This window comes from Pelophylax lessonae (assembly GCF_965119305.1).
Source record: "Pelophylax lessonae genome assembly, chromosome: 9".
Taxonomy (NCBI): domain Eukaryota; kingdom Metazoa; phylum Chordata; class Amphibia; order Anura; family Ranidae; genus Pelophylax; species Pelophylax lessonae.
Window position 1 is genome coordinate 185,106,122 of NC_138776.1, and position 25,178 is coordinate 185,131,299.

Sequence of the window (25,178 nt, forward strand, 5' to 3'; positions counted from 1 at the left end):
GACCCAGAAGTAGCGCTTTACTTGTCAGTTGTCACTTCCAGATATTTAATAGGAAAGGGAAATTAGTAAAGCGACGTTCGCTGATCCCCCCACCCAGTGGCATCCATTGTGCCTGTCCTGGGTTTAATGATGGACAATGGAGACTTGAAAAAAATGACAAAACCATGGGGGAAAACGGCAGGTACCGGGGTATGTGGAGGTGATGCGACTGAAGCGCTTGGGTTTAAGTTTAATTGTTTACACCTAAATTTTTTTTTCTAAACTTTTTCTTTTTCCATCATATGGGGACAGGAAGTCCCCTATGCAATACATATTTGGTGACATGTTCTCTTTAACAAAACATCACTGGTCTAAAACCCATGATAAGCAAACAAATGTTCATTGACCTTCTTCCCCTTTAACCGGTGGCACCCACCATGCAGGTTCTGGGTTCACGGATGGGCATATGGAGCCCGGGAAAAAAAAGCGACAGAGCATGTGGGGGGGGGGGGGGGTTTCTAGGGTATTCGATTAACCGGTTGCCGACCGCCGCACGACTATATACTGCGGCGGTCAGCCCCGGCCAGGCAGAGTGACGTATCGGTACGTCACTCGCCTGTCACTGACTTGCGAGCCTATCGCGGGCGGGCGCGCGCCCGCCGAGGCGCGCGCCCGCCGCGGCTCGTTCACAGGCAAGTCAGTGCGTGTGACCGGCGGACTCGATGTCCGCCAGTCACACTGCGATCGCTCCTGTGAAGGGAGAAAGACAGAGCAGCTTGTGTAAACAAGCTGCCTGTCAGTTCTCCCTGTGTAAAAGTGAAGATCTGACCGTTCTACTATGTAGAACGGTTGATCTTTGCTTTTACACCAATAGGAATGTCCCTACACAGTAGAAAGCACGCCCCTAGGACACACTTAACCCCTCCCTGTCCAATAAAGTTAACCCCTTCCCTGCCAGTGTCATTTTTGCAGTAACAGTGCATATGTATAGCACTGATTACTGCAGTAATGTCACTGGTAACCCCAAAAGTGTCAAAAATGTCAGTCAAGGGTCCGATCTGTCCGCCGCAATGTCGCAGTACCGAAAAAAAAATCGCAGATCGCCGCCATTACGCGTTAAAAAAAAAAACACCAAAAATGACAAAAATCTTTCTCTTTGTTAGTAAACGCGATAACTTTTGCGCAAACCAATCAAAATACGCTTTTTGCGATTTTTTTTTACCAAACATAGGTAGCATAAAACAAATTGGCCGAAAAATGTTAAAAAATTTTGATTTTTACTTTTTTTTTTGGGGAATTTCATATAAAAAAATGTGAAAAATATTGTTATTTTTGCAAAATTTACGCTCTTTTTTTGTTTATAGCGCGTGATCAAAAAATCGCACAGGTGATCAAATACCACCAAAAGAAAGCTCTGTTTGTGGGAAAAAAAGGACGTCAAATTCGTTTAGGTACAGCGTCGCACGACCGCGCAATTGTCCGTTAAAGTCACGCAGTAAAAAATCGCAAAAAAACCCCTGGTCCTTTAGCAGCCAAATCCTCCGGGGCTTAAGTGGTTAATTGAGTTTATGTTCTGCTCTTACTGTTGTTACTGTGCTGTATTGTTAACCATTGTTTGCTTTGCAGGAACGCCATTCAGCTGCAGCACTGATCTGTTTATTCTGACAGCAACAGGGTTTGATTTCAGAATACATAAATCAGTGACTGTAGCGCTGTAGGAGGTGATTTTACCACCGCAGTTAAAAAAGAGCGTATATGCCGAAGCATGGGGGCTGGGGTGGTCAGAGGGCGGATCGCCCCTATGCTTTAGCATATATTTTTTACTCTTTTTTTGCACCGATTGCAATAAAAAAAAAAAAAAAAAAAACATTGCATGTATGCCCAACAAGAACCAACAACGTACTGCTAGGTCTATGGACTTTGAGTGGTTATACCAGGATGATGCATGCAGGTGTAGGCATCATCTTGGTGTTTTTTTTTCAGCTGGTGGTTGGCTTTCGTGTAAAAGCAATACTAGCGTTTAATCAGCCGCTAGACTGCTTTTACAAGCAGTGGGAGGGGACATTCCTTCTCCCCCCCCCCCCCTCAGGCCACCTTCCACTGTTCTCTCGGGCTCTCCTGTCCCACCGGGGAACCTTAGAAAGCAGCCGGTGGTTCTACCAGCTGACCATAGAGCTGAAGGGAAACCGGAATGGCTCCAATCATCTTTGTGGCCTAAGAAACCGGAAGCTACAAGCATTTCATCACTTCAGTTTAGCCCGATATAAACAGCACCATTTTAAAATTGTGAAAGCATGTTATCACACCGATCTTGGTATGGTCAGATGCTTTAAGGGCAGAAGAGAGGTCTAGAGTCTAATAGACCCCACATTTTTCAAAAAAAGTGTACCTGTCACTACCTAAAAAAAGAAAGGTACAGTGTAAAAATAATAAATACATTTAAAAAACAAAGGCGCGCACAAAGGTGAACGCAAGCATCGATCTCGTTTCGTATGTAAACAGCAATTGCACCATACATGCAAGGTATCACTGCAAACATCAGATTGAGGGCAGTAGATCTAGCATTAGACCACCTCTGTCAATCTGAAGTGGTAACCTGTAAACCTTTAAAAAATGTACGTAGTTTGTTGCCGCTGCATGGGCATGCCCAATTTTAAAGCATGTCGTGGTTGGTATCTACAGTATCTCACAAAAGTGAGTACACCCCTTTACATTTTTGTTAAACTTTTATTATATCTTTTTTCATGTGGCAACACTAAATAAATTACACTTTGCTGCAATATAAAGTAGTGAGTGTACAGCTTGTATAACAGTGTAAATGTCCTGTCCCCTCAAAATAACTCAACACACAGCCATTAATGTCTAAACCGCAGGCAACAAAATTGAGTACACCCCTAAGTGAAAATGTCCAAACTGGGCCCAAAGTGTCAATATTTTGTGTGGCCACCATTATTTTCCAGCACCGCCTTAACCCTCTTGAGCATGGAGTTCACCAGAGCTTCACAGGTGGCGAATGGAGTCCTCTTCAACTCCTCCATGAAGACATCACAGAGCCGGTGGATGTCGGACACCTTGCACTCCTCCACCTTCTGTTTGAGTATGTTCCACAAATGCTCAATAGGATTTAGGTCTGGAGACATGCTTGGCCAGTCCATCACCTTTACCCTCAACTTCATTAGCAGGTTAGTTGTGGTCTTGGAGGTGTGTTTGGGGCCATGATCATGTTGGAATACTGCCCTGCTGCCCAGTCTCCAAAGGGAGGGGATCATGAGGATGTGGAAACCTTACAAGAAGACCTAAACAAAATAATGGGGTGGGCATCTATATGGCAAATGAGGTTTAAAGTTGAAAAATGTAAGGTAATGCATTTAGGTGGCAGAAATATGAACGCAAATTACTCACTAGGGGGAGAGCCTTTCGGGAAATCTAAGATGGAAAAGGACCTTGGGGTCCTAGTAGACGACAAGCTCAGCAATGGCATGCAATGTCAAGCTGCTGCAAGCAAAGCCAACAGAATATTGGCATATATTAAAAAGGGGATTCACTCCAGAGATAAAACGATAATTCTACAACTCTACAAGACTCTGGTCCGGCCACATCTGGAGTATGCCATCCAGTTCTGGGCACCGGTCCTCAGGAAGGATGTGCTGGATCTGGAGAGAGTTTAGAGAAGGGCAACAAAGCTAATAAAGTGACTGGAGTTTCTCAGCTATGAGGAAAGACTGCAAGCTTTGAACTTATTCCCTCTGGAGAAGAGATGCTTGAGAGGGGATATGATAACAATGTACAAATTCTGTACCGGTGACCCTAGCAAAGGGAACAAACTATTCAGTGAAAGGGAATACAAAAGGACTCGTGGCCATTCGCTAAAATTAGAAGAGAAGCGGTTTAACCTTAACCACTTTAGCCCCAAGCCCAGCCCATTTTTGACACATTTTGTTCACAAGTTAAAATCAGTATTTTTTGCTAGAAAACTACTTAAAACCCCAAACATTATATATATTTTTTTGCAAAGACTCTGGAGAATAAAATGGCGGTCATTGCAATATTTTTTGTCACGCGGTATTTGCGCAGCGGTCTTTCAAAAGACATTTTTTTTAAAAAAAATTCAGAAAAATTATATTTCAATGCATTTAAAAAAACTGAACAGTAAAGTTAGCCCATTTTTTTGTATATTATGAAAGATGATGTCACGCCGAGTAGATAGATACCCAACATGTTACGTTTTAAAAATGACACACCCACAGAATGCTATATGCTATACATATGCACTGTTACTGTAAAATGACACTGGCAGTGAAGGGGTTAACTTTTTGAGAGGGAGGGGTTATGTGTGTCCCTAGGGGTGTGATTCTAACTGTGATTGGTTGTGGCTTGAGGTGTAGGAACAGTGATCAACGGTCCTACATAGTAGAACTGTATGATCACTATTCCTACACAGGGGAGAATGACAGGCGGCTTGTTTACATTAGCCGCCTGCCTTTCTCCCTCTCCACCCGACGATCGCGAGTGACCGGTGGACATCGGGTCCGCCGGTCACACGCGCGGGGGGGCCCGGGAGCACACCTCCGGCAGCGCGCGCTCGCTCCCTAGACCCTCACAGGCTAGCTACGTACTACTACGTCGCTTTGCCTGTGAGGGGCTGACCGCCGCAGTAAATAGTCGTGCGGCGGTCGGCAAGCGGTTAACAAGACATCACTGGTCTAAAACCCATGGTAAGCAAACAAATGTTCATTGACCTGCTTCCCCTTTACCCGGTGGCACCCACCATGCAGGTTCTGGGTTCACGGATGGCCATATGGAGCCCGGGAAAAATAGCCACAGAGCATGTGGGGGGGGGGGGGATTTTCTAGGGTATTCGATTTATTGAGTTTATGTTCTGCTCTTATTGTTGTTACTGTGTTGTATTGTTTGCTTTGCAGGAACGCCATTCAGCCGCAGCACTCATCTGTTTATTCTGACAGCAACAGGGTTTGATTTCAGAATACATAAATCAGTGACTGTAGCGCTGTAGGAGGTGATTTCACCACCGCAGTTAAAAAAGAGCGTATATGCCGAAGCATGGGGGCTGGGGTGGTCAGAGGGTGGATCGCCCCTATGCTTTGGCATATATGTTTTACTCTTTTTTGCACAGATTGCAATAAAAAAAACATACAAAAAAAAAAAAAATATTGCATGTATGCCCAACAAGATCCAGCAACGTACTGCTACGTCTCTGGACTTTGAGTGGTTATACCGGGATGATGCATTCAGGTGTAGGCATCATCTTAGTGGTTTTTGTTTCAGCTGGTGGTTGTAATGTTCTGGTACCTATGGTACCCTTATTTTAATTTCTCTCCTAACATTGCGTCCCATCTTGCTATCCAAATGGAACGCATACACCTTTAAGGGCAATGACATCATCGCCGAGCGCCGCTATGAGCGGCTATTTCAATCGCCGGTTTGCTCTCACTCATTGCTCGATCAAACCGCATGTTCACCTTACCTTGTCTTGTGCTGCCGGAGCTTCTAGCTATACCCTTTGCCTGAACTGAACCGGAACTTCGCTGCCGATCCCGTATCTCGCTACCGGATCACTCCTTACTACTGGACCTTGCTACTACTAACTATCTAGTGATAAGTACCCCGCAGGGGATTCCTTCCTAACCTATACTTTCACTATCATCTACTGCATATTACAAAGACTATTACTATCTAATCTATTCCTATCATCTGCATAGATTGTTAGCTCTTGGGACTACCATCATCTATCATTGCACTAGGTTACTCTATCTTGTATACATTCTGCTGTCCCCTACCATCTGTACTATACATGATTGCTAGAACCTATCTGCATACTACCATCACCTACCACTCTCCTGAATACTATTACTGAGTGCTCACCATACTATCGCCTGTCTCTCACCTCTATACTATCATATATTCTATCACTCCAGGAACATCATATTGAGTGTATGTACTGTATATTGCATAACAGGCTGTGCACGGTGATGAAGTCCTGAGAGTTGGATATGTTGTTCAACAGAATCTCTACACGACTACTGAGTGTAACAATTCTGCAGCTGCAAATCCATTCATTAACAAAAAAAACGCATGAGCGTTACAGATTGATCGAGCCTTAAAAAAAAAAAAAAAATATGGATTCAGCAGATTTGTCCACTCAAGTAATGCAACTAAAACAACAAGTAGATGCATTGATACTTGCTCTTACAGAGGTAAAAAATGAAAATCAGGCTTTAAGACAGCAGGTTGGCCGTCTTGCGCAGCTCTCTGCTGCCCAGCCCCGTGAACCTAAGGTAAACCCTCCTCTAGTGTTTACTGGTGATCGGAGTAAATTTCGTGAATTTAAAAACGCATGTCGATTGCTTTTCTTGTTGAAACCTCATACCTATCTCACCGACCAAATCAAAGTCTGTACCGCTATTTCCTATTTGACGGGTGACCCCCGGGCCTGGGCAGACTCTCTCTTTGAGAAAGATGACCCACTCCTTAACTCCTATCCTTTATTCCTAGCGCAACTCGCTAGTTTATATGAAGACCCCAATAAGCAGAGTACTGCTGATACCCAATTGAGGGCTTTAAAACAAGGAAGGAGACCTGTTGAGGACTTCGTGGCAGATTTCAAAAGATGGTCCCTTGATTCAGGGTGGAATGACCAGCATTTTCTGGGGTATGCAGAAGCAATCTGGCAGGCGCACTTCTTTTTTTTTTTGACACTACATTTTTTTTCTAAACATTTTTTTTCAAAACTTTTTATTTCATCCCATGGGGACAAAAAGTTCCCTTTGTGATACATTTTTGATGACAGGTTCTCTTTAAGGAGACATCAGGTGTCTAAAACAGTGCTTCTCAAGCTTTTTTCAGTCAATACACACTTTAAAATTTTGCACAATCTCGAGGCATCCCGTTCTAAAATGTAAAAAACGAAACTACGTTTTACAAATCGCAGCAACATCTACACATATGGGCCACCCAACATTAGAGGGGATTTATTCCTCCACCTTTGCAAGCTGGTACTGGCTAGTATTCTAGTATTTATCTTCTCCCTCACTTTCTCTCCTTCTCTTTGCCAATGTGACCAACGTGCTGACAGAGAGGGGCAAACAAGGATGCTGTGCAGGTGCCCGATGTCCATCCTTATCATATGATGTTGTTGTTAGGATGCCAGTGGCTGGTCCATATGGTGCTTAAAGTTATAATGCTGCACTATAAAACCTGTGGCTTTGAGTAACAAAAAAGCTTCCTTGATGGCAATTTTTGGGCATTTTGCCAAGGCACTCCTGAAGAACTTAAAAGGTCCCCCAGGGTGCCCAGGAACCAGATTGAAAAAGGCTGGTCTAAAAGACACATTTCCTCCAATTAAATAAAAGAGTGCAGATTGCATTCTATTTGTTTTTTGTTTTTTTCTCTAGCTATATTGGCTTGGAAAAGTGACATAAAGACCCGAAAGTGACATTTTACATGTCATTTCTGGGTCATTACCAGGAAGGGAAGATCAGCAAATGGATGTTCACTGATCTCCCTCCTATCTACCCATTGGCACCCACCATGCTGGTCTCAGGTTTTTTCGATGGTCGTGGAGTCTAGAAATCCGGTGGATGAGAAGCCAAGATTGCTGGCGTGGGACCCCAGAAGAGAAGATTTAGGGACAATCTATGCAATACCATTGCAAAGAGAAGATAAGTATAACATACATGTATCAAACACAAGGCCTGTGGGCCAAATCCAGCCCACCAGGCCAAAATATGTGGCCCTCTCACTTCTCCTGCAGCTATGACACCTCCATGGTCCTGGCGCGCACCTTGTCTCAACAGTTGGCAACAAAAGGAGGAAAGAACTCCTCTGCCAGATCCTGTGCTTCTCTGTGCAGCTGTGGACAGGCTTGTCTCTGGCCCCACATGTTAGCAGTCAGCAGCTTAGAGTTGGATAGAGTCTTCCTACAGATCCTGCACCTCTCTGTGCAGCCACTGCACCCTCCCATGGTCTCAGCATTTAGCAGACTTCAGCAGCTGATAGCCCATCTCTGTTCCTCCTCCAGGCCCTGCACTTTCTGCTTCCCAGCTCTGCCCCAGCTTCTTCTTGGAAGCAGCACATGGTAAGGGGGTGCAATGTGATGTAAGGGTGGGTGGGGGACACTTGTCTCATGATGAGAGGATGAGCAGACTCTTCACATCTGATGTAAAGGTGGGGGGGGGATCTGGATATCTAGTCTTACAGATAAAACCGGCCCTTTTGGAGCTACTATAATGCTGATACAACCCTGGTATATAATCTTTAGTATTTTAAGAAAAAGAAAAAAAAACCCCACCATGCAGGTTCTTGGTTTACTGATGGGCGCACAGAGCCCGGAAAAAATGGAGAAGGAGCATCTGAGGGGGATCAGCATTTTCCGGGGGTATAACTTACACTTACACTTTTTTACATTTTCTTCTAAATGGGGACAAAGAATCCCCTATGTGATGAATCTTTGGTGACATGTTCTCTTTACCAAGACATTACGGGTCTAAAAGACCCATGATAAGCACACAAATGTTCACAACTCTTCCTCTCCACCCATTGGCACCCACCATGCAGGTTCTGGGTTCACAGATAGGCAAATGAAGCCTGGAAAAAATGGCATCAGAGCATGTAAAAAAAAAAACCTACAATATATGCCGAACTAAGACCAGCAATGTATTGGTACGTCGCTGGACTTTGAGTGGTTATACCAGGATGATGCATGCAGATTTAGGCATCATCTTGGTATAGTTTTTTACAGCCAGTGGTCGGCTTACATGTAAAAGCGATCCTAGCAGGTAACTAGCCGCTAGACTGCTTTTACAGTCTAGCGGCTAGTTGCTTTTACCCCCCCCCCCACCCCACTGCCTTCCGTGGTTTTTCTCGGGATCTCCTGTCCCACCGGGCAATCTGAGAGTGCAGCCGGTGGTTCCATTATCTGACCATAGAGCTGATCAGAGACGAGAATGGCTCCAATCATCTCTATGGCCTAAGATACCGGAAGCTACGAGCATCGAGTCCGCCGGGCACGCGCGCGGGGGGGGTCCGTGACCGAGCGGGAGCGCGCGTCCGGCGGCGCGCGCTTGCTCCCCAGAGCCTCACAGGCTAGTGATGTACCCCTACGTCACTTTGCCTGTGAGGCGCTGACTGCCGCCGTATATAGTCGGACGGCAGTCGGCAAGTGGTTAAAAATAAAATATGTTTTCAGGTAAACAAAAGTCACAGAAAAGGCTTGGTCTTCAAGTGGTTAGAAGAGTGGGTGATGTGTGGCTAAGATTGAGCATAAAATGCCAGGGCAGTTCAAACACCCCCCCCCCCCCCAAATGACCCCATTTTGGAAAGTAGACACCCAAAGCTATTTGCTGAGAGGCATAGTGAGTCCATGGAGTATTTTATATTTTTGCTCTAAGTTTCAGGAAAATTAAATTTTTTTTTTAAACAGAGTAGTCACTAAATTATATATTGCTCACGCATACCATGGGTATATGTGAAATGACACCCCAAAATACATTCTGCTGCTTTTCCTGAGTACAGGGATACCACATGTGTGAGACTTTTTGGGAGCCTAGCTGTGTACGGTACCCTTAAACTAATCACCAGCTTCAGGTTTTCTAATGCCGTAAATTGTCCTGATATTTCAAGAGGCATTTTCCGTATGTCCTCCCGACCCAACTCCTACCCAAAGATACCCCCAAAGAAGATGTCGTGTCTGTAGGAAACACGGATTTAGGCGTGACACCCGTTATTATTGTCCCTCCTGTCCTGGCCAACCTGGTCTCTGCATGAATGTTTCCATCGCTACCACACACTAGTGGATTATTACTATAGGGTACAGCACGGCACAGTCTAGGGCAAACTTACACAGGGTCTCCAAAGATGTTCGATGGCGATCGCATTTTGAGAGACCCTAACCTGGAACGTTTTAAAGTTACAAAAAAAAAATTAAATAAAAAAAGCCAAAAATAGTTGTATTTTTATTGAGTTAATTTTCTGTTCTTACTCTGCTCTTTTACTTCTACTCTTTCTACTTTTACTGTACTTTATTGTTGCTGCTTTTCATTGTTAACCATTTTTTATTTTTCAGATACCAACATTCCATGCTATTATAATGTAATGTTTTATTTTTATTGTTAACCATTGTTTGCCTTGCAGGTACGCCCATCAGCTGCCACACTGATTTATATATTCTGACAGCAACAGCGTTTGCACTCAGCATATATGTAAATCTACGATGGCAGCACTGTAGGAGGAGATTTAACCACCGCAGTTTAAAAAAAAAGGCATACATGGCTTTCATCATGTATGCCCATCCTTAGAAGTGGGTGGATGTTGGGCGGTCTAATAATGGGTATACCACACATTTTCTGGCAGAGATTTCTTTATCCACATCGATCGATGTGGATGGAGGAATCTGTTAGGTTCTCTTTTTTCGTTCAGCCCACAGGCTGCATGTAAAAAAAAAAAACCTACAATATATGCCGAAATAAGACCAGCAATGTACTGGTACGTCACTGGACTTTGAGTGGTTATACCAGGATGATGCACGCAGATTTAGGCATCATCTTGGTATCGTTTTTTACAGCCAGTGGTCGGCTTACATGTAAAAGCGATCCTAGCAGGTAACTAGCCGCTAGACTGCTTTTACAGTCTAGCGGCTAGTTGCTTTTACAACCCCCCCCCCCCCCCACTGCCTTCCGTGGTATTTCTCGGGATCTCCTGTCCCACCGGGCATCCGGAGAGTGCAGCCAGTGGTTCCATTATCTGACCATAGAGCCGATTGGAGACGAGAATGGCTCCAATCATCTCTATGGCCTAAGATACCGGAAGCTACGAGCATCGGGTCCGCCGAGCACACGCGCGGGGGGGGTCCGTGACCGAGCGGGAGCGCGCATCCGGCGCCGCACGCTCGCTCCTTATAGCCTCACAGGCTAGTGACGTACCCCTATGTCACTTTACCTGTGAGGGGCTGACTGCCGCCATATAGAGTCGGACAGCAGTCGGCAAGTGCCAGGGCAGTTCAAACACCCCCCCCCCCCCAAAATGACCCCATTTTGGAAAGTAGACACCCAAAGCTATTTGCTGAGAGGCATGTTGAGTCCATGGAGTATTTTATATTTTGCTCTAAGTTTCGGGAAAATTACAATTTTTTTTTTAAACAGAGTAGTCACTAAATGATATATTGCTCACGCATGCCATGGGTATATGTGAAATGACACCCCAAAATACATTCTGCTGCTTTTCCTGAGTACAGGGATACCACATGTGTGAGACTTTTTGGGAGCCTAGCTGTGTACGGAACCCTTAAAACCAATCACCAGCTTCAGGTTTTCTAATGCCGTAAATTGTCCTGATATTTCAAGACAGCACAACCCCCCCCCCCCCCCAAATGACCCCATTTTGCAAAGTAGACACCCCAAGCTATTTGCTGAGAGGCATGGTGAGTCCATGGAATATTTTATATTTTGCCACAAGTTTCGGAAAAATTATTATTATTTATTTTATTTTTTTACACAAAGTTGTCACTAAATGATATATTACTTACACATGCCATGAATATATTCGAAATGCCACCCCAAAATACATTCTGCTGCTTCTTCCAAGTATGGAGATACCACATGTGTGAGACCTTTTGGCAGTCTAGCCGCACACAGGCTACCGAAAACCAATCACCACCTTCAGGCTTTCTAAGGGCATAAATTGTTGATTTCACTCCTCACTACCTATCACAGTTTTGGAGGCCATGAAATTCCAGGATAGCACAACCCCCACTCCCCAAATTACCCCTTTTTGAAAAGTAGACACCCCAAGGTATTTGCTAAGATGCATGGGGAGTATTTTGCAGCTCTCATTTATTTTGGAAAATAAGAAAAGAAAAAAGGAAAATGCATTTTTTTCCTTTTTTTTTTTTCCATTTTCAAAACTTTGTGACAAAAAGTGAGATCTGCAAAACACTCAACATGCCTCTCAGCAAATAGCTTAGGGTGTCTACTTTCCAAAAAGGGGTCATTTGGGTGGGGGGGTGGTTGTGCTGTTTTGGCATTTCATGGCCTCCGAAACTGTGATAGGTAGTGAGGAGTGAAATCAACAATTTACGCTCCTTGGAAAGCCTGAAGGTGGTGATTGGTTTTCAGGGTCCTGTACGCGGCTAGACTGCCAAAAAATCTCACACATACTCAGGAGAAGCAGCAGAATGTATTTTGGGGTGTCATTTCACATATACCCATGGCATGTGTGAACAATATATCATTTAGGGACAACTTTGTGTAAAAAAATAAAATAATGATTTTCCCGAAACCTGTGGCAAAATATAAAATATTCCATGGACTCACATGCCTGTCAGCAAATAGCTTGGAGTGTCTACTTTGCAAAATTGGGCCATTTGGGGGAGAGTTGTGTGCTATCTTGAAATTATAGAGCCTCCGAAACTGTGATAGGCGATGACGAAGTAGAATGTGCAATTTACACCCTTAGAGAGCTTGAAGGCGGTGATTGTTTTTTGGAGTCCTGTACACAGCTAGGCTCCCTAAAAGTCTCACACATGTGGTATCTCTGTACTCAGGAGAAGCAGCAGAATGTATTTTGGGGTGTAATTACACATATACCCATGGCATGTGTGAGCAATATGTCATTTCAATGACAACTTTGCGGTACCCCGCTGAAGAAGTCACACCCACTGACGCAACGCGTACGGGGGAGGAGCTGTGACATCACCCGCGACGCTCCGAAGGGATCTCACATCGAGCGCATAGCCGGCTGTGTATCTCTGCTAATAGCTGTTCGTTATGCACTTGGAAAGTGCTATGTTTGTAAGTACAATACCTTTTAATATGCATTAAACTTTTTGACCAAACGGAGAGCACTAGATGTCTTTTGTTCCTTCCTCTCCATGGTGGAATACAATACTGTATGAACGGTCTGAGATTGGAGGCATTGCTGTGGAGATTGGGAGCCCATTCGGTGTTTGGCAATACACTGCGCAATGACCCTAGAGGTCTGGTAATTGAGGTGAGAGGCTAGCACATATTCTGGTGATGGAGTCACATATGAAGAGGTGCAATATTTTCATCCTTTACAGCATTGGTCTCCCTTAATCCTCAAGCTTGGCTTTGTGACATCTAAAGACTCTTCCTTATATTTATGTATACACAGTATCTGTGATTGGATTGTTTTCAAGGACTCTTTCACATCCTTACCTTTGAGTGTACATTTATATTTATATTTGATTTTTATTTTATTGTAGCGCTGCACCCTCTTTTGTATTTTATGTTCAACTGGGATTTGATAGATTTGACCTGTACTGGTGTTCAGCAGCTTTTACTCCATTTTATTGATTGTAGCACTGAATGCGTTTTCTATTACATTTTGTGTAAAAACAAACATTTTTTTTTTTTGTCATTTTTCAAACACCTGTGACAAAAAAATAAAATATTCAATGGGCTTAACGGACCTTTCAGGACATTCCTTAGGATGTCTACTTTCCAAAAAGGGGTAATTCGGGGGGGGTTTTGTACTGCCCTGCCATTTTAGCACTTCAAGAAATGAGATAGGCAGTCAGAAAGTAAAAGCTGCGTAAATTCCAGTATAAACACCATTGTTTGTAGACGCTATAACTTTTGCGCAAACCAATAAAAATACGCTTATTGAGATTTCTTTTTGTCAAAGACATGTAGCTAAATACATGTTGGCCTAAATATATCACAAAAATTTAGTTTATTGGATATTTTTTATAAGAAAAATTAGAAAATGTCATTTTTTCTCAATATTTTCGCTTTTTTTTTATTAATATCGCAAAAAATAAAAAGCGCAGAGGTGATCAAATACCAACAAAAGAAAGCTCTATTTGTGGAAAAAAAAGGACGTAAATTTCGTTTGGGTACAGCAATGCATGACCGTGCAATTGTCAGTTAAAGTCACACAGTGCCAATTTGAAAAAAGTGGCCTGGTCATTAAGGGGCAAATCTTTCCGGTCCAGAAGTGGTTAAACTAAATTTAAAGTGGTTGTAAACTCCCCATTTCAACTTTAGCTCATTCTAATCTGCCTAACCAAAGCTATAGATCGGTGCCTATAAAACATTACTTACTTGTATAATCTTCCTGCAATTCATCCAGAAAACATTTATGACGTCATCGGCGCATGCTCAGTTTGTCTTTCAATTCATGGCACAATATGTGTGCCGTTTCCATAACAACAGCATGACTGGTCTCAGTTAGTCCGAAAACGGCACAGCTAGGAAGATACTGTGCCTTTCTCCTCAGCTTCCTGGTTCTCCCCTTGTGACTGTGAAACGTCACACAGGGGGAGTGAATCAGGGAAGCATCAGCTTTAGCAATACAGAGTGCCATACTGCGGGGCTCGGTTGCCGTAGTAACGGTGGTCGAGAAAGAGGCTTGGAAAGCACCAGATCGCAGAAACGTCCGCAGGGGGAGCCGACAGCTAAGACAGCTAAGATGGCGCAGCCGAGTCCAGGAAGAAGCTAAAAGTAAACTTCAACAAAAAGGTATTTTCTAAACTTTTTAATATAACTATTTAATGTGCAATTCAGGGGCGTAACTACAGGGGTTGCAGGGGTTGCAATCGCTACCGGGCCCCATGCTCCAGGGGGCCCGGTAGCAAACCAGTGGGTGAACTTCCAGGATCGCAAAGGTCACACTTGCGACCGGACCCTGGCATTGCACCACTGTGGGGAGGCCCCAAGATTGCAGGAAGGGGGCCCACAAGATTGCAGGAAGGGGGCCCACTGCAGAACCTGTGAAAGAATCCTGCTGCGGGACCGTAATAAAAGGCCATGCAACGAGTGTAAAGAGCCCCAGGATTAGTGGGAAGAGCCCTGGGCTTGAAGGTAAGGGCCCCGGCCAGGGGTCTGGGGGGCCCTTCATGGTTTCTTGCATCAGGGCCCTGAAGGTTCTAGTTACGCCTCTGGTGCAATTCATTAACATTGTTTGTTCTATACATACATTAGAAAACAAATGATTATTAAAGCTGAGTTTACTTCCTCTTTAAGTGTCACTTCAACATCTTACAAAAAAAGGAGTGTGATTGGCCGGCTATAAGGGGTGGAGGAGGCCGGATGTTTTTTTTTGTGATGTTAAATAATATATATATTTTTTAAATAATCCATACACATCCACTACCTAATGTCTCTGTAATTTATTTTCAATGAGGTCATTTCTTATTGTGTTTTCTGCCTTGCATCCGTAACATCCTCCATGAGCTCCGACACCTCTCCTTTTCTCTCTCACATCTGTTTGTTTGGAATGAGCAGTGCACATTACTGGCAGTCATGTACAGTGCTCTGTGTACACTGTAAGTCTCATATTGCACAGGCAATGCACTTGCTTACTGTGAGGACCATGGAGAAGGAACATAGCCACCCTCTAACAGGAAGTGACATCACAGGGAAAACAAAGGAATTTGGAGAATAGGAGGCTGAGACCAACAGAAGAGACTTTTTTAAGTTAAACTGATTATAAACGATCACCTAGTAAGACAACCCATTCAGTTGAAAATAAAAAAGAAAGGCAAAACATTTTTGTGTAGATAATGTTTTTTTTATAAGTGATCACATTCTCTCTGTTCTCAGCTTCATATGAGCTGGGGCAGGAGAAACAACAGCACACTGAGCTTCCCAGTGAATTGTTATGTAGACGGGGATGTGTCAGGACAAGTCTGATCATTGGAGAAGATTACACTGAGTTCTCAGCACAGCTAAGGGAACTGGCCACGCTGTGCTTTTCTGCTTAGTGTGGACAGTTTATAATAGGAAAACAGAGTGACTGGCAGGAACATCAGGAATTTCACATAAAGGAAGCAATAGAAAGAGAACAGGAGACATATCAGGAATATGAAGTGTTGGGGTAACAAACGCTTTAAGAACACATACCTGAACAGAATCTTTATTTTTTTTAACCAGAGTTTAGTGTCTAAAAAAAGGGGGGGTCACCAGCGCCAACAGACCACCTCTGTGGGTATAACCTACTAAAAAAGTGCTAAATGATGTAATATAATATAAAGCAGCTGCTGAACCCCCTCCTGCCATGGAGATAACATAAAGAGAAAAACAGGGGGTAAAAAAACCCTCCCAGTTCAGCGCTTGCGAGTACCAGTACCATTAAGTACTAAAAATATTAGTAGAATGTGGATAAGGATTAAGTGAGTGGTGGGAAGGATTTGCATATAATCATTCTTAGAAAATCAATAAAAACCAATAAAATGTGCTGCATACATTCAGTGCAAACTAAACATAGGCTGCACGTGATATGAATCAGAAGGGTGCTTAAGCCTAGCGCTTTATGTGTGCCACATCCCTAATGATAATAGGCAAAAAGTGGGGTTCCCCTTAATTGGGACTTTACAGGCACATAAATTATATGAAAAGAAGTTAATTAGAAAAATAATAATTTTATTATAAACATGTATGATAATGGTTTAAAAACAATGCAGGCAAAAAGAAGAGACAGGTAAATCAACCACAGCAGTCTGAACTGAAACCCGACATGTTTCGAAGCCAGGGGAATTTGCTTCTTCTTCAGGGGATGGTTCAAACGGTACTCTAGTAAATAGATAAATTGATATATAAAAAACCATGAATTTTAAAGGTTTTTTAAACATTGCAACGTAACTCTAGAGGTTTGCATGATAAGTATAATAACATTGGCGAGTACTTACAGGGTTGAAAAATAACTGTACTCAGATAGCCTGCACAAATTAAAAGCATCTGGTGGGTGCGAGTGTCCTTGCGACAGAATGCAATAAAGGAAATGGTAAATGGATATCCTGGTCAATAGACCATGGCTGTTGAGGTCAGGTGTGTAACCCACAATCACTGGACGTCTGAAGTCCTCAAATTGAAGAAGCCAGGGACAGCCTTTTAGCATAGAAGGATACCAGGGGTATAGGTAGCACCGATCTGAAAAGTAGACAGATCAGGGCTACATTGGTTGATATATATATAATTAATAAACGAAGGCAAAAATATATTAATTAATGGAACTTTAACAAACAATGTGCCCTAAGTGGCCCAACATTAGAAGGGCATATAAGGTCGATAAACAATGTAGCGACTAGGTATAAAGCCAAAAGGACGTTTAAGAATACTGCATGAAAAACGGGTCTATTGAAAAAGGAAGATCAATACCTGGATGGTAAATGGTGGTAAGGTGAACGGCGTCCTCTCTGCACCACAGCCAGCAAACAAATGCGTTGGCTGTGTGTTGCGAGAGGTACACTATAAGAGTGCTGGCCGATTAGTGAAAGACGTTTGTCAGCTGGCTTCAAAGGGGAAGGGCTTCCCGGAACGCTGGTGCCGGACCCGCCCACAAACAACGTGCGTCACACATGACACAATGTGGGCGGGAGCGGCATCTGCGCTCCACCGACACGGGGATCAGGGCCGGAAGTGTGAATACACTGCGGCTAATAATTGGTCCAGGCTGAACCACAGGGGGACAGAAGATGGAAGAGGAGGACCAAACTACCACGCACGTAGCGCGGTGTATATCTCCCCGTGCCGGGACGCCCAGTGAAGGAGGGACACAACCCGGAACCAAAACAAGATGCTGAAAAAGGTTTACAATAACAAAATATTACCGGATTGGTTATAATGCCGGAAAATGTGCTATGATTGAAACAATCAAGGGTATAAATAATAGTTATAATTATTGCATATACTTGTCAGCAAGGAGACAACCCACAGATGTAAACAATTACAGACACAGGAGAACAAAAAATGATAGGGTCATCAGCGACAGAAAGAATGTACGTATAACATATGTCAATAATGAAGGAACAATATAAGATAATGAAACAATCATCAAAAAGTATATATATGTATTTTTTACACATGACCATATCAAACATATAATCTTTATACTTTAAAGGATTACATGTTATACAATATATAATATATAGTTGGAAGCAGGGCAATAGAACCATATAGACAACGATATACAATATAATAGTATGTAGAGCCCCATTGTGCTAAGGGTGAATAGACTGATGGCAGTCTGGCTGGGAGGGAGAATTAAATCTCCATTCCTCCAGAGTTAAAACCCTCAAGGAAGGGCTTAAACGATAGGGATCCATTAAGCCCTGGGGGCTCAGTGGCCCTGAGCGAATAGATCCACCTTAATTCAAGTTGGAGGAGGGACTTATTCCAGTCCCCTCCTCTAGGGGCAGGATGGACTCGATCAAGGATCAAGAACTTCACCTTAGGCATTTTGCCGGCGTGTGTTGTGGCCACATGCCTGCCCAGAGGTAATTCAGGGTCTGCTTTCCTCATGCTTAAAAGATGGCGATAGGCGCGTTGCCAGAATTCCTGTTTGGTCTTGCCAATGTAAAAACACTGGCAAGAACAAAGTAGGAGATAAACCACGCCCATCGTGCGGCAATTGGCAAAATGCCTAGGTCGGTGGACAGTTCCATTGGGCAATATAGGGGATCTTTGTGTGAACATGTAGCCACAATATTTGCAATTGTCACACATATATGTCCCTCTGTATTTGCAACAGGTGGACATATCGGTGTCGCGAAACTCACTGCGAACAACTTTGTCTCTCAATGCTGGAGCCCTTTTGTAGGTGAAATCGGGTGAATCTGACACGTATTGGCCCAATATAGGATCTGAGGTCAATAGGTGCCAGTGTTTGGATACAATGCGCCTAACTTTTTGATGTTGTTGGTTGTAAGGAGTTATAATCCTTATTGTGTCCTCCTTTCTAAGACTAACTGGTGTTTTTGGAGCTAATAGTTCATGTCTATCACTATTGTAAGGCTCGTTGATACGCTTGTTTTAGCGATTTCTTAGAATAACCCCTACGTAGCAGACGTTTTTGGAGTGCGTCAGCAGCCGCTTGAAACAGTTTGAGGTCTGAACAGTTTCGTCTGAGCCTCAAATACTGACTGGTGGGAATAGATCTAAGTAGAGGGGTAGGGTGGAAACTTGATATGAATCAGTGGATAAATACCCAAAAAAACATCAAATTAAGATTAGAAAGAAATACATAAAAGGAATAGGAAATATTGCATTGACTATAATGACCCACATATATATATATATATATATATAGCAAATTTTCAAGCACGTCTATTGTGCAAGAGTGCAAAAAAGGTTATTCACAGGCTGTAGTAAGTCCGCATACAAATAGACAATGTCATGCAGGATTGGTGATCAAAAAACACAAATAGCTCCCAGGAGAAAGAAGGTTGAATGTAGAGGATGAAGATCGGGGTCACCACTATGTGCTCGGGGGATGTGTCAGGAAAACTCACCAGATGTGATGGATCCCCTCTTGCCTTACGGTAAAGGGGATCATTCAGGCTTAAGGTGGTCTCCCCCACCAGGGAGCTGGTCAATACCTCCTGTGATCCTCTCCTGACTCCTCTCCCTTCTCCTTCCTCCTTGTCTCCCAGAGGACTCAGGCGTGTGTGGATATGTGAGAAAGAAGGTACAGATGCCTCATAGTGTAGTCCGGATTTAGAAATCTTTATTGATTAAAAAAGTCAATAAAACACATAACTTTCCATGCAACACACAGTTTACTCCCATGCAACATTTAGAGCCCATTCACACTAGCACGACTTGTGAGGCGACTTGTGTAGCCCCAGGTCGCTTGATATAACAAAAGCAATGTTAATCAATCAGTGCCGTCTTAATTGGCACTACTGAAGTCGCTCCGACTTCAGAAAAGGGTCCTGTACTACTTTGAGGCGACCTGTGATCCGACTGTCCCATATACTTCAATGGGAGTCGCCTCCTTATCTTAATTGAAGCGACTTGTTATCAGACTTTCCAGGAAGAAGAAAGAGATTAGCCAGGCATTCCCCACATTGCAGCCATGCCTATATGGTATATATATATATATATATGTAATGGTATAAATATTCCATTATCTCTGCTTGCTCTGTGTGAGTGGCACTGGTGGACACTGATATGTGGCACTGGTGGACACTGATTTGTGGCACTGATACGTGGCACTGGTGGACACTGATTGGTGGCACTGATACGTTGCACTGGTGGACACTGATTGGTGGCACTGATACGTGGCACTGATACGTGGCACTGGTGGACACTGATTCGTGGCTCCGATACGTGGCACTGGTGGACACTGATACGTGGCACTGGTGGACACTGATACGTGGCACTGATACGTGGCACTGGTGGACACTGATTAGTGGCACTGATACGTGGCACTGGTGGACACTGATTCGTGGCACTGGTGGACACTGATTCGTGGCACTGATGGACACTGATACGTGGCACTGGTGGACACTGATAGGTGGCACTGATACGTTGGCACTGGTGGACACTGATTCGTGGCACTGGTGGACACTGATACGTGGCACTGATATGTGGCACTGGTGGACACTGATACGTGGCACTGATTTGTGGCACTGGTGGATACTGATATGTGGCACTGATACGTTGCACTGGTGGACACTGATTCGTGGCACTGGTGGACACTGATTCGTGGCACTGATACGTGGCACTGGTGGACACTGATACGTGGCACTGATATGTGGCACTGGTGGACACTGATTTGTGGCACTGATACATGGCACTGGTGGACACTGATTCATGGCACTGACATGTGGCACTGGTGGACACTGATTCGTGGCACTGGTGGGCAGTGGCACTGGTGGACACATACGTGACACTGGTGGGCAGTGCCACTGGTGGACAGTGATACGTGGCACTGGTGGACACATACATGGCACTGGTGGGCAATGAGGAAATTAGTAAAAAAAAACAGAAAAGGGGAATCAGGTTACAACACATCATATTCTGATTGGCCAAACACAAAGTCTTCTGTCATATAAGTCGCGGTAAAAAGTCGCTCCGACATGGGGCGACTTATGGTCGCGGCAGTGTGAACCCCGGCCACGGACCTGTGACGGTCCACAGCCTGTTGATGACCGGCTGCACAGCAGGAGATAAGCGGTGACTGCGTTAGACCCGTGCAGACTGCGGTCGCCGCTCATCTCCTGCTGTGTGGCCATGCCTGCATATCCTCTCCCAGCACCTCCGCCCACCTGGCTAATGATGTCATCCAATCAGCAGGGTAGGGGGCGAGAGGAGGTGCAGATCAGAATGGAGAGTTTCACATGTGCTCTTCACATGTCTTTCCTTCCTCCTCTACTCCGTGTGCCTTCTTTTTATTTGTCTCCCTCCCTCCTCACTACTTCCACCACTCTATAGCCCTACTGTACTCTTCACATCTTTCCTTCCTCCTCTACTTCTTGTTCCTTCCTTTTCCTTCACTTCTTCTCCACTACTACCGTTCACTGTCCTACTGTGCTTTGCGTGTGTGCATGCCTTTCCATCCTCCTCTACTCCTTGTTCCTTCTTTCTGCTTGGCTCCTTCTCCACTCTTTGGCCTACTGTGCTCCTCACATGTCTTTCCTTCCTTCTCTACTTCTTGTTTCTTCATTTTCCTTTGCTCCCTCTACACAACTCCCACAATTCTGTCTTTCCTTCCTCCTCTACTCCTTCTTCCTTCTGTTTCTTTTGCTGCCTCTCTGCTACTCCCACAACTCTATGGATTACTGTACTCTTTACGTCTTTCCCCCTCTACTCTATGGTTCTTCTTTCTGTAATTGCTACTCCCACCACTCTATGACCTACTATACTCTCCACATCTTTCCTAATTCTTCTACTCCTAGTCCCTTCTGTCTCCTTGTTCCTTATTTCTTTTTGGCTCCCTCTCCACTACTCCCACAAATTTGTCTTTCCTTCCTCCTCTATGCCGCCTTCTTTCTTTTCTCTTTGCAGCTTCTCTGATACTTGCACCAATCGATGGCATACTGCTCTTTCCGCATGTCTTTCCTTCCTCCTCTGCTCGTTATTCCTTCTGTCTCCTTGGCTCTTTTTGCCTTTTTTATCTGCTTTAAACACTTGAACCGGCACTAGCGTACCGCAACCTCATGCATCACACAAGGTTGTGGGGTGCCCCCATTTAGTTAAATGGCTCATGTGACAGCCCGATGAACATCACAGTAGGAATAATTGTTTCCATGTGGCAAATTTACCCCCCCCCCCGCCTTTGCAGCATAAGGTAAGAAGAGTTGGGGTGGCGGTAGACGCACATCTTTCCCATTTCCCCTCCCCAACAAACACAAGTGTAAATGAGGCCTAAGGATGGGCTCACCAGTCGCTCTGACTCACCTTCCATTTGCTCTCCTTCTCTCATATAGGCATTATGGAGACAGGAAGTGACAAACAAAAATCTGAAAATGATTCCCCATGCTGTCTAAAACTAAAAACCATAACTAAAGCTGCACCAGACATGGATCCTCAAATAATATAAACCCACTTTATGTGTACCAAATTCCTTATCAAAAGTAGATAAAAGTAAAAAGTAGCAGTGACATCATCACCGTTCTGTACATAACCTGTGCAGAGAGCAGAGCTGTGGGAGGGGCTGTCTGCAGAAAACTGCAGGAGGGGGCGGAGACAGGACCAGTCACCCTGCAGAAGGAGAGAGAGCAGCAGTGAGTGGTCTTTATTACAGGAAGTCTCACACTGGAAGAAATACACAAAGTACACCGAGATACAAGGAAGAATACACATGGCTCTTGTCATTAGACAATATTTGCTGATCCGGGAGTTCAGCTTTAATTGGGGTTGGCTTTAGTCCTGTCTTTCACTTCTGTTTTCTAACCTATTGTGACTTTCAGAAAAATAGAATTGAGCTTTTTTATCTGCCAGTTAGCAATACAAATGTCTTATGTGTTTGTAGAGAGCAAAGCGCTGCTGCATGAAGGAGACATCGCTGTGGATCTCGGACGCAATGCTTTAAATTGTGACGACAACTCCTGCACATGGAGAAAAAACAGCACTGGATTCGTGAACGTGCCCGACACCCTCTCCTCCGCCTTCAGTGAGTATTCTGACTCCTCCCGTGATGAAACATCAATCTGCAGTACTATGGCCCCGGGGGCCATTTCCCAGCAGGACACTATGAGCATGAAGGCTTTGTCTACTCTCTTTGCCTGTGTGCGGCTCCTGTACAAGACAGTATTTCAGGCGTCTAGAATAGAAGGGGCAACACCTGGATGAAACGTCTATTTTCCTTTATTTATTTATTTTATTTTTTTTGTAAGTTCTTATGGTTATTGTACGATAACTGTGTGCAGGAAAGGGGTTTAGCTTCTACAGCGGATGGTCACAAGACTCTCTGCAGCTCAAAAGGTACACAGTCATCCTCTCTTTCTCTTTAGGGTGCAGTTTAGCCAGTTGTACTGCCTAATTCAGTGGCAGCTTTGGCTTAGCAATGGTATAATGCTAACCCATAGTGCATAGTTGATGTAACTGATACAATAATAAAGCATGTGTATAGCGCCATCATCTGCCATGCCAAACTACAGTGACAGATATTACAAGGGAGGATGGGGCGTGTAATACAAGAGCAGGGCTCTCAGATTCCTGCTGTATTGAATTGTATTGTAAACGTACTGTCTGTGCAGATGTTGTAAAGTGCTGCACAGGGCCCTCTTGTATTAAATTGTATTGTTGCTGTATTGTCTCCCTTTATATTGTAAAGCGCTGTGTAAACTGTTGACGCTATATAAATCCTGTATAATAATAATACAGAACATGTTCCATAGACTAGAAGATAGAGCTGTTTAGAAAAAAAAAAAAAAAGCAATAAGTGGAAAATAGCTGACAAAAAGGGTGGTATACTGAATGAAGGTGGTCACAAGACTCTCTGAAGCTCAAACGACATTATTATTATTATTATTCAGAATTGATATAGTGCTAACTATAGTGACAATACAGCAACAATACAAGAGGGTTAGGAGGGCCCTGCTCCTGGGAGCTTAAAATCTAATAGACATGCACTCATCTTTTCCTTCTCTTCAGGGTCTTGTACTCTGCAGTTCAGTCAGTTGCACTGCTTAGTTCAGTGGCAGCTTTGGCTTAGCAATAACATACGGTCTGCCCTAGTGCATAGTTGATTTATTTAAGTATAATACAATACAGAAAATACTCCATAGACTAGTACCTAGAGCTGTTTTGCAAAATAAAGCAATAACAAGTGCAACATAACTGCGACAAAGGGTGGTATACAGAGCAGCATGCTGTATTTTCAGTTCATACTTTTGTTTATTCTTGCATTGTTTACAGTCAAATACAATTTTTTTACACTAGTTTCACATTTTTAAATGCGTGTCGTTTTATCTTTTGATAGTGCATTGATTAAGTAGATAATTGTTGATCAGCCACTAGAGGGAGCAAACTCTCCATTTGCATTCACCCACTTCAGCTTTCCTCCCATTACCGTTGGGATGGTATGAATATGGCTGAATCCGTGTATATAAAGCGGGTGTGGGAAAACGCAATGCCAATATTATTTCACAAGATGCGCCTAATAAAGATGTCTTCTGGTTCCACAGGTTCCTCCAATATCGCAGTATTCCTCAGCGCCATGCAAGAATTTGCGACTCTCACCTGCGTTCGCTTCATCCTACGTACCACGGAATCAGACTATGTACTATGGATGGGTATGTGAAAAATTCTTCTCCAGCCTCCCTTTCCTTTTTTTCCAATTTGATGTGAATGTGGAGCCAGTACTCGTTTTTGCAGCGGCGCGAGCTAACCGTGACGGGGGCGGCTAACATTTTTTCATTTTTTTTCCTATTTATTTTATTTTTATTTTTTACTTTATTACAGGTTTTTTAAAAAAAAATAAAATCTCATCACTTTTATTGCTGTTACACTCACAAGCAATGTAAACATCCCTTGTGACACCAATATGCAGTGACAGGTACTCTTTATGGAGGGGTCGAGGGTCTAAAAGACCCTCGACCCCTCCACTACACTTTCATGTATGCAAAACGCCAAAAACGGCATTTTTGCATACAGCCGTTTTTTTAAATCTGCCGCCCTTTGCAGCAGACGTCATGGACGCCGCCTCCGGATTACGTCATCGGAGACCCGATCTAAGCCGCTTCCAGCTTAGATCGGGACTCCATCCAGCCGGCGGACGCGCCAGCTGGGTGCTCGGGTCTCCCGGTGGGACGGGAGGCCCGGGCAAAGTCACGGAAGGCGGCGAGAGGGGGGGGGGGGTGCTCACCCGGGTAATGATTGAGCGGGTCCCGAGCCGCATCGGTCGTTACCGATGGAAAGCCGACCGTTGGCTGTAAACCACGGTACCGGGATGGTGCCTCTAGCTAGAGGCATCATCCCGGTATAATACCGCAAATC